The 10,692-nt window shown below is 34.3% G+C and overlaps 1 long non-coding RNA gene across 1 annotated transcript; it reads left to right on the forward strand.

The window, feature by feature from the left end:
• The first annotated feature begins 5,055 nt into the window (after window positions 1-5,055).
• Window positions 5,056-6,867, forward strand: LOC145799032 (uncharacterized). The gene is made up of 2 exons (XR_014341021.1): window positions 5,056-5,828; window positions 6,595-6,867. It is a non-coding gene; the product is annotated as an uncharacterized LOC145799032 (long non-coding RNA).
• Window positions 6,868-10,692: the final 3,825 nt, after the last annotated feature.

Below are 10,692 nucleotides of genomic sequence, written 5' to 3' on the forward strand. Positions count from 1 at the left end.
TTGAAAATAATGAGGGCAAAGCATTGCTAAGACCTTGGAACACTTGTAATTTGAAATTTTTCTATCATTAGATGTTCCTTATTATTTTTTTCCAAACATCATCAATAAAATCTTAGCAGAATTCTCCAAGACTTGTGAATTGATAAAAGATACATAATGATTGTTTATAAATAATGAGAACCCAAGTAGAACTCAAGTTCACATTGGGAGTAAAGAGAAGACAATAATGCTTAACGCTTGTTGAAATTTGTAGCAATTTATAAGTTGAAGTTAAACCGAAATAATGCTTAATGTTTGTTGAAATTTATAGCAATTTACAAGTTGAAGTTAAACCGAGATAATTGTTTATCTTCACTTGTTGAAATTTGTAGCAATTTACAAGTTGAAATTAAGCCGAGATAATTGTTTATCTTCACTTGTTGAAATTTGTAGCAATTTACAAGTTGAAGCCAAACTAAAGTAATGCTTAAACGCTTGTTGAAATTTGTAGCAATTTACAAGTTGAAGTTAAACCGAGATAATTATTTATCTCCACTTGTTGAAATTTGTAATAATTTACAAGTTGAAGTTAAGCCGAGATAATTGATTATCTTCACTTGTTGAAATTTGTAACAATTTATAAGTTGAAGTTAAGCCAATATATTGTTTAGCACTTGTTATAACTTGAGAAAAGTTTACAAAAATTAAACCTTTACATGTTTATCCTTGTTGAAACTTATAAAGTGATTTACAGGACAAGTATTTGCCGAGGTAAATTATCAGGTGGCATACCCGAGGTATGTTACCCCGAGAAGATTGTACAAAGAAGAATGTTTACATATATGCAGAATATTCTAAGTATAGAATCATATGAAGACAAGGAAGAGAAGATAGGAGTACAAGCATTCAATAAAAGAGAAAAAGTTGTATTAACATTCAAAGTAAAAAGGGGGGCACATCGGCCATACAAAGAACATACATTGTTCCCTAAGATTAAGAAATAAGAAAATACAAAGAAAACATAAACAGCTAAGACTCCTCCCCAACAGCTGATTGAGTGTGAAGATCAGACACCACTTCGGCCTCTTTCTCTGCCTCTATCTCGGCGTCAATTTCTTGAAGAGTTTCTTCAACAGTCTTGACCTCAGAAGGGATGTCAGTTGGTGTGATGTCGGGAACAGCTTCATGGATAACCTCATCACCTTCCTCATCCTGAGTCAAGTCTAAGACTTGCTCATTCTGAGAAAGGGACTTGGCCCCATCAGCATCTTTTGATTTTCTTATCAAAGCCTCGTCCTCTTCCTCCTCGGCCTCATCCTCAGCATCAGATTCGCCTATATCTTCACTTGGAGTTGGGACAGGAGGAAATGGCAAGGGAATGGCATCAGTCTTTCGCAGTGGAGAGTCATCAGGAATATTAAGTTTTTTAAGAAAGGACATCCAACCAAGGGTAAAACCCTTGTTGCATGCCTCCTTCACTTGTTTTTTGTAGGCCTCAGTGACGTCGGCCATACCCTGTGAATATGCCTTTTCATCGGCGTCTTTGATTTCAGCTTCTTTGGTGGCCAGGGCCTCCTGAAGCTCTTTCTCAGCTTGAGCCATCTTCTCCTCGACTTCTCTCCTTTGAGATTCAGCCACCTTTCTGATAGCTTCAGCAGCCTCAGCTTTCTCCTCGGCATTATTCTGGGCTTTAATTGTAGCTTCGGCTTGATCCTCCAACGTCTTCATTTTTTATTCAAGGCCTTTATTGACCTTTTGAATAGAAGAGAACTCTTTTTTCATATCGGCCAGCTTTTGCCGATTCTCAAAAGACTGCATTGAAAATGAATGGGCGTGCTGGATGGCCTGAAAGAGAACGAAGATATCAAAAGATATTCAAAGTGTGAAATAAAGAGAAAGAAAAATTTGCCAAGAAGAAAACATTTACCTGAACAGAGTGCTGTAACATCAAGGCATAATTTTCATACTCGCTGTACTTGGCGTTCCGCTCCAATTCGCCTGGGAGAAGTAAGGTGGTACTGAGTGCAACGCCGACATTAATATCGTCGGCACTGTCACTTGCCATTACAGGCTTATCCTCTAGGGTGATCTCGGGGGCCCAGGGGACAGCTGGTTTCTTTGACCCCGAAGTCGTTGCGGATGACCTCGGCTTTTTTGATTTGGAAAATTCAGAAGAAGGTACTTCGATAGACCTCTTCGAAGGGACAGAGGCAGTTCTCTGACTTGGAGCCAGTTGTGAGGCTGGCAAAGCGTCCTCAGTCTCAACTTGGGCCACTTTCGCCTTCGGTTGTGCTTTCTTTATTCTTTTTGGTTTTTTTGGAGGTTAGATTTGTGTTGGTTGTTCATCAATGGATGATGGAATGTCGGCTAGGAGGTCTGTAGCAACTGGCTTTGCGCGACCCATCTCGGATGCAAGAACAAGACGTCGACGACGTTTTCTTTGGGATGGTGGAATGAGGTATGGAGCCGAGGTCGACGGCTATTCTACTGGATCAGAGGTTGATCCTTGGTCTGTTCGCGATGATGAAGCAACTGGAAGAGTTGTAGTAGAGGAAGGAGATGAGCTCTTCTTCTTCTTTTTCCTGGGGATGTCGGGGAGAGCTGATCTGTATGTTGGGATGAAGTTGAGAAGCAGGGGTGCTTTTCGCTTCTCAATTGGCAAATCCAGAAGTCTCTTCAAGTCTTTGCTAGGGACAAAGGATTGGCGAAAATTTTTTGGTGGCTGACGAACAGCTGCAAAAAGAACAGGCGTCAGAAACAGATAGAATATTTAAGACTTTGAAAGAAAACTGGTAAAGCTAAATGCAGGGCTCTTACCCTTGCCCTCTAAAACTGATCGGGGAAGAGGGTAGAGATGGATGTCCTCGTCTGGAGCAAACTCCCAATTTCCCGAGGTAATAAGATAGTCATCTCCAGCCCCCTTGTTAGAGTCTGGGAGGTCGGCTACGATTTTGAATTCTATAGACCTCGGCTTAAGATAATAAATGAAGCCTTTTTCTTTCAAGTTCAGGGCACACATGGTGTAACATTACTGTATATCGGCTAAGGTGATCCTAACGTTTTCTTGTCTAGCTAAGGCAATAATACCAAAAATCACTCGATAAGAGTTGATTACCAGCTGCATGGGGTTCAACTTATAATAATGAAGGATCTCGCGAAAAATGATGTTGAGTGGGAGCCGGAGTCCACACTCAGTAAAAGCTACAATGGGAAGGGGCATGGCGTTTTCTGTAGGAATGATGGAGTCATTATCCCCAGCCAGTCTCAGATGGACATCGGCAGGGATGGAGAACTCCTGCCTAAAGTACTCAAGTTTGGTCGGGGTATCTACCCTATGTCTCTACATGCCCATGATATCAGCCTGAATTAGAAGGGTTGAAATTCAGAAAGAAGATGTTTCTTGTTGAAGGGACCTCGGCAAAGACCTAGGTTTAGGCTGGTACAGAAATTTGTAGGGAATATTTCAGTTTTGCCCTAAGTCGTGGGTTCTACAAACAAATCCCAAACCTAAAGCTATGAAGATGAAGATTAAAGGCACAGATCTGGAAAAGACATAAAAAAACAGAAAACAAATACGAAGTTTCAGAGTCAAGAATAGAGATGGACTATCAAGAACATGAAAAATACAAAGGGTTGAAGACCAAGAACAGTGGTAAGGCGTGCAAGAAGAACTATGAACAGTACAAGTGTTTAGGGCATAAACATAAAGCAAAGTCGACACATTCAGGTGTATGAATCACAAAAATTAAAAGTTTCGACAGATGCAGTAAAAGCCACAAGCAATGAAGAATCTTAACAGAATTAACAAAGAAAAGGAATGGAAGCTTACCAGAAAAAGGGAGACCGGAAAGGGATTTGCCAATGTCCTACGACGGTTGCAGGAGCAGAAGACTGGTGGAAATCTCGCCGGAAGGGGTGAACGGAGAAAGTTGCAGAGCTTGGGAAGCTTGAGCGATGGTGGATTTGAAAGAAAGAGTTTTAGAGAGAGAAAAAACAAGAGAACTCAGATGCAAAAGTGAAGAGTCGAAAGAAAGAAAGGGGGAAAGATTTTGTCAAAAAATGAAAACGGCGGCAAAAAAGTAATCAATACGCCTAAAAGAGCGCATATGTCAGACGGCGCATGTGAGAAGGAGATGACTTATGAGCGCGTCACAGACACGAGCCAGTAAGAAAGAAACGCGTGAGTAAAACGGTTGAGTTGAAGTGCATGACAGCTCATGCGCGTGAGAAAATCCTTAAAAATCTTGATTTTTTAGGGAAAGCATGTCGGCCAGAAATGGATAATCTCGGCTATCAAACTTTAAGCCGATTTACTGGAAGAAAATACAGATATAGGTTCTATCACATCAGAATGCCAAGGTAATAGTGTGAGAACCCGAATATAAAAATTAAGTAAATAATTAAATAATAATTTTACAATCTCAAATATTTTATTATGAATCTTTAAGTGCAAATTAAATATTATTGGAGGATCTTTTAATTAATTTTAAACCTAAAATAAATTTATGGTGAAAGTCATTGATTGAGAAGCAAGATTTATTATTAAAAAAAAAAAATAGAGAAGAGGGTGTGACTTGAACTCTAGACCACAAAATTTATAAGTTAGTCTCTTACCATTAGAATTGCATGTAACTTATATATGTATTTTGTATATTTATCTATCTATTTGACCTAAGTGTGCCCACCACTAGTATAAAATAAAATAAACACAAACCCTAACTCTTGTTATAATTGTTTTCCACAACACTAGCAGCCCTAGCAGCCGTGGTTTTATGAAGAAAAGAGAGGGGTTTTTCAATCATCAAGATTATTGTTGTAGCCAAGAAGGAGAGCTTTGGGTATGTTGTGCTGTGTGGCTTCCTAGGTTTTCTTCTCTTCTTTCTTTGTTCTTTATCCTAATAATATTGTTATTTAGATCATTGATGGAGAAGTTGTAGGTTTATGTATTTTGTATATATATATATATGCTGTTAAGAAATTTGAGGAGTTAAATTCATGTATAAAGAATGGTGTAATTCTTAGTCCAAAAATTCTGCACATAATCGCTAACTTTAAAAATTAAGAAACCATATCAAACGGATGAATTTTGAACTGAAATTTTTACAGTAGATCAACTACATATTGAATTGTATATCTGAATTTTTTCATAATTTTTGGGAGTCAAAATCCATATAAATTGAGGTATTCAAATCTGTCCGGGAAACCAGTCCGAAATAGTAAATTCGGGAGTGTTGTTCTCTTTGGGTATAAATCCAAAAATTATCAAATTAGTGTCATTAGAACCGGTTACGAGTCTAGTTTCGTACATTTTTGGCCTTGCATTGATTGCTCGTGTATATTAAGAGAACCGTCAATTTCTTTAAAGTGCTGCAGAAAACAACCTGTTTGGATATAATAAATTGTAGATAATTATTTTGATAAGCAAATCAAGTGAAACCATTTGGGTTTGAAACTTAGGATACATTAGATCATATCTGGAGGTTATTGGAATTTTTTTGAATAGCGTGGAGTGGGTTTTTTGTAATTTTCAAAGTTAGCGAATAGGTTGGGAAGGCTTGTTTGAAATTCTGTTTTATCTTAAAGTCACAATTAATTAAGTTTTGACCGGAACCCATGTCTTGGGTGATTTTAAATGTTGAAGAACATGAACTTAGCTAATATTTAAGAGTAACGGTGAGTTGGGTTGAGCCGTGTTAGTGCGCTTTAGTTGAGGTTACTTAGTTCCTATTTTGTAGTATTTTAAATTAGTTGTGACGTGTAGTTTTTTTTTTTTTTTATATACTTCGTTCAGGGCACTAGTTGGACTTTTACACTCTATTCGATTCAAGGATTATATCATTTCGTTTCAGGTGAGTAGTTTCATGCTACGTATTTTTATAAATGTTCCCCTACCTGAACTGTTGGAAAAATTAAATTGTTGTTTCATGATTAAACTGTTTTGATAAATTATTATATTATCAATTGAATCAAATTATTTCTGAAACACATGTGAACTTGGCATACTGTAAACTATTTGTTTTAGTCTCATGTTTATAATGATGAACCACCATGTTTTGCGAAAACTGATGTGTATTGATTATTGCGACCATGTGTGTATTTAGTCCAGGGAAATTATTCCACTGTGTGTGGTGACTCTGGCCACTAGGGAACAGATCCGGGTTGGGCCGTGATGACTCTAGTGCTCAACGATTGTAAGGAACAGACCTTTAAAAACAACTAGGTGACCTTCAATCGGATCGTCTTTGAGAAAAGGCCCAGGTGCCACCCTGAGGATGACTCTTAGTTCGGTATTGGATCCAACGGGGCTTATAGCCTGAGAAATGTGTGGCAGATTATTTGTTTTTATTGGTACCCAGAAAAGTATTGGTGTTCATGTTATAATCTGTTTTAAGTGAAAAATGTCGTTTATCATGTTCTTGCGAGACATGAGTATTTTAAGTGTTGAACTGTGGAACCTTCTTTTTGAAACATATTGTATTTACCAAACTGTATGCCAATCTAGTTTCTGTGATATATATCTTATTTTGGAATTGAACCCTGTTTTCAAAACTGTATTTACTATCCATGTTGCTACTCACTGAGCTATCAGCTGACTTAGTTGTTTACCATTTCCAGGTGTTAGATGGACTTAGAGTGGACTCATGGCGTAGCGGGGACTCAATTGCATGGACCTCTAGGGCATTTATTTAATTTTCTTTTAGGTTGCTTTGTCGAGTTTTATGCATACTTTGTGATTGGGTTTTATTTAGAATTATTTTATTTTGTGGGTTGTTTATATCCCATAAGTTTGGATGGCTTTTGATTACGGTTGATTTTGCCGTTTATAATTGTGGCATGTCTGGATTGAGTTTTGGTTATTTATTATTGGACTATTGTTCAGTTGTTCAATGTGATTGGATTCGTGTTTAGGCTTACGTGTGTCTTGGGCTAAGTCCCTGTGGGCCACGGCTGGTCATGCCCGGATTTGGGGTGTGACAAATAGAACCTAGGGGGCAATTGTGGGGATGTATTTTCTGAATACCAACACGTGGCAAGGTGACGCCGACGTGTCAGTCGAGGTGCCACGTGTCCAGGTTGTGACGCCGAGGTTATCTCGGCAAGGCCGAGGTTATCTCCGAAGATATCAGAATCCGAGATAAATGGATAAAAGATAAGGGACATGAGTCCTAGAGTAAAGAGGAGACTTAACTAAGATAAGGATAAAGCTCTTAGGGAGTTTATCTTTATCTCTTGAGAAATCCAAAGTAAGCACTGAATGGGAGTCCATAGAAGTCAGGCTTCTAGTGGGATCAGGATTGAGTTGGCTATAAAAGAGAGGCACCCCGTGGGTCTAAGGTACGCAATTTTATGCTTTGAATAGCAAGTTTAGCACTTGATTATCTTTGAGAAATATACTGATTTGATCGTCAGAGTGCCTCCGGATGGAAGAACCACCGCCAGAGCTTTTTCTTTCTATTATAGGTTAGCTGAAGCCATCTATTAAACCTTAGGAAGGGAATTGTAATTTCTAAAATATGAGGAGTGTCAATGTAATTTACCTAATAAGGGTAAAATTAGTATTTAAAAAAAATTAAATTACTGAGAAAGAAATTTATAATAAAACTTTAAATCTCAAAAAGAGATATAGGGCTTATTTGGTTTGTTTTTGGGAGAGTTGTTTTTGAAAAAAATTTTGAGGAGAGAGTTTAAATTTTTTTTTGGTTTGTTTGGTTATATATTTTGGGAGAGTTATTTTTTTGGGAGTTTGGGATGATTTGATATTTTGGGAGAATTTGAGTAGATGTGTGTGAGAGAAAAAGTGATTGAGAAGGAGAGAGGAGAGAGAAAAAGTGATTGATTGATGTGTAAGAGAGAGAGTGATTTTGAAATTTTTTTGAGAAAAACTCAAACCAAACAATTTTTTTAATTCTTTTTTCTAAAACTCATTTCCCAAATACAAACTAAACATACCCATAATTTCTAAAAAATAAGAGAAAAAATTATAATAAAAATAAACCTCAAGGTGTAAGTCTAATTTATCCTTTTATTTTGAAAAATATTTGGTGGCCACAATATTCGTTGCTCAAATGACTCGAATTGACCAAATCAACATCATTTTGTATTATTTTATGTCCAAAACGGTATCATTCTAAAACGACATTGTTTTAATCAATTAGAACCATTCGAACTTGAAAAATTTAAACCCTCTACCAGTGCTGTTTTATTTTATCGCACCAAAAATGCTCGAAGTTGATCGCTTGGTACTTGCGATGAAGTGGGACCACACAAACAAGACAGTGGGCACAATTTTGGGTTTCGAATCTTTGGGTTGCTTTCTAAAAAAAAATCTTTGGATTCTTTTAAGGGTAAAAATGTCATTTCAAATTACTCTCATGCTATTGCCACTTAAGTTTTTATTTAGCTAAAACCAACCAGGCAACTTTTATTAGGGAAATTTACAGTTTAGTGGGTTTTTCACAAAAATATTTGAAAAATTTATTCATAAATTTCATATGAGAAAATATTGTTCTATTTAATTTTAAGAGTTTTCTTATGAATTAATTAATTTTTTTAATTAATTAATTTTTGAAAATTGTATTTATTGATTTGGTGCCATTTAAATTCAAGTGAATGTTTTTTATGATTTATTTTTTTAATTTTTTGATTTATTTTTGAAATAAGAATGGAGGATGAGATGTGAAAGATTCTTTTTGGGAGATTGGTGGTTGAAGTGTTTATTATTCAGCATAAAAAAATATGGTTAATGTTTGATAGAGTTTTCTATATATGATTTGAGAATAGAGTTGTATTTTGAGTTTGTGAGTTTTGGAATTATGATTTGAGTGTAGAAAATTTATTTGGTTATGAGTTTTGAAAAGAATTTTGAGTTAAGTGTTGAATTTAGTTTTTAATATTTGATGTGATATGTGAAATAAGAAAATTTGTTTGATTATGAGTTTTGGAAAGAGTTTTCAAAACTTAATTCAAATTGTTATAAATCATAACAAAAAACACTACTCAAAACTCTATTGAAAACTTTGATCAATAAGCAAACTCTTTTTAAAATTCAATTAAAAAAATTAATTATTAATAGAAAATAACATTAATCAATTTTTTTAATTGAAAATATTATAAAGGCAATAATTTTTTTTTTCAAAATAAATATTCAATTATTGATTTAAAATAACTTTTGATTGTATATTTGGTTCGAATTTTTTTTAAATATTTTTCAGTTAAAATATTTTTATATTTTTAATAACTACTGTCACAAATTATTTGCTATTTATTGTATTGTTAATTTCAAATAAATGGCCAAAAAATTTATCAGGTATTATCCATGTGGGAGTCAAACAAAAATTAGAATCGGTGTGTTTGGTTTGAGTTTTTTGGATTAAGTTTTTTGAAAGTTGAGTTTTTTAGTTTTTGTATTTTTTTATTTTTAGTAAAAATTTTTAAGTTTTTAAACACTTTTTTAATTTTTTAGTTGCACCTTACTTAGATGTATCTAAAAAGTAAAAAAAATTGTGAAAAAATATTTTAAAAAATTAATAAATACATAAAAATATAAAAAAATATACTAAATTTTTGTATTTTTTTTTTGTATTTTTGGTATTTAATGAATTTTTAAAAGATTTTTTTTACAATTTGTTTACTTTTTAGGTGTATTTATGTTAAGTGTGTCTAAAAAGTAAAAAAATTTAGTAAAAATAAAAAATACCGAAAATAAGAAAGTAGAATTTTATGAAAAGTATTTTTAGAAAAATGGAACCAAACAAGTTGTATGAAAGAGTTAGCATTCACACAGTTTACCACACACAATTCAATTTTATTCAAATTTTTTTATTCGCTTTCAACAGAAAATTAGTCTACAATAGCACAAACACATGTATGTATGTATGAAAGAGTTACCCCTCAAAAAATAAAAAATAAAAATAAAAACCCACTGTAGTGCTCAACTGGTTGGACATCCGAGGGATGTCCGGGGGATATCTAGGGGATGTTCCATGGACTCAAAAAATTCAAAAATTGTATGAAAATGTTAGAGTTTTGCATTGGAAGTTTGTTTTGGAATGAGCTCTACCAAACGTGAAACAGAAATGTATTTTGAAACGTGTGGTGGAATTAATTTTTGAAAACCCCATCCAATCACTTTGTTCACCTGAAGAGGTGGAATTGTAATTGGAAAACTGTACCAAACACAGCCAATATTTTTGTTAGTGTAGTTTTATGGTGTTATATTAGAGTGTTACATTATAGTGTTACGTTTGAAAAAAGTATAATAAATTTTTTTTTTATATGTTATGTTGATTAGAGTGTTATATTAAAGAGTTTTTTTTGAATATTATATTGTAATGTTTGAGAAAAACACACTAAGTAATTTTTTAATATATTACATTAGAACATTACGTTTAGAAAAAAATATACTAATGAGATTTTGTATATTATATTAATTGGAGTGTTCCATTAAATTCTTTTTTGAAATGTTACAAGTAAGATAGCAAGCAAAATTTTAAAAGTTGACAAACACTTCCCCGGGTATAAAAGGTGACAAAACATCAAATTCTATACCAATGAGAGTGTGTGTCAAACTTTTAAATTTACTTGCTGCTTTGTGAGAATTGTGAGAAGAGAAATTGTTTGAATAAAATATTTTTCAGCAAAAAAAAAAAAAAAAAATATACATCACTGGCAAGAGTGTCTATTGCTCTGGCAATAGAGTTTTCCCTCTGGAGA

This window comes from Camellia sinensis, chromosome 9 (assembly GCF_055761805.1).
Source record: "Camellia sinensis isolate YWXY chromosome 9, ASM5576180v1, whole genome shotgun sequence".
In the NCBI taxonomy this organism is placed as follows: domain Eukaryota; kingdom Viridiplantae; phylum Streptophyta; class Magnoliopsida; order Ericales; family Theaceae; genus Camellia; species Camellia sinensis.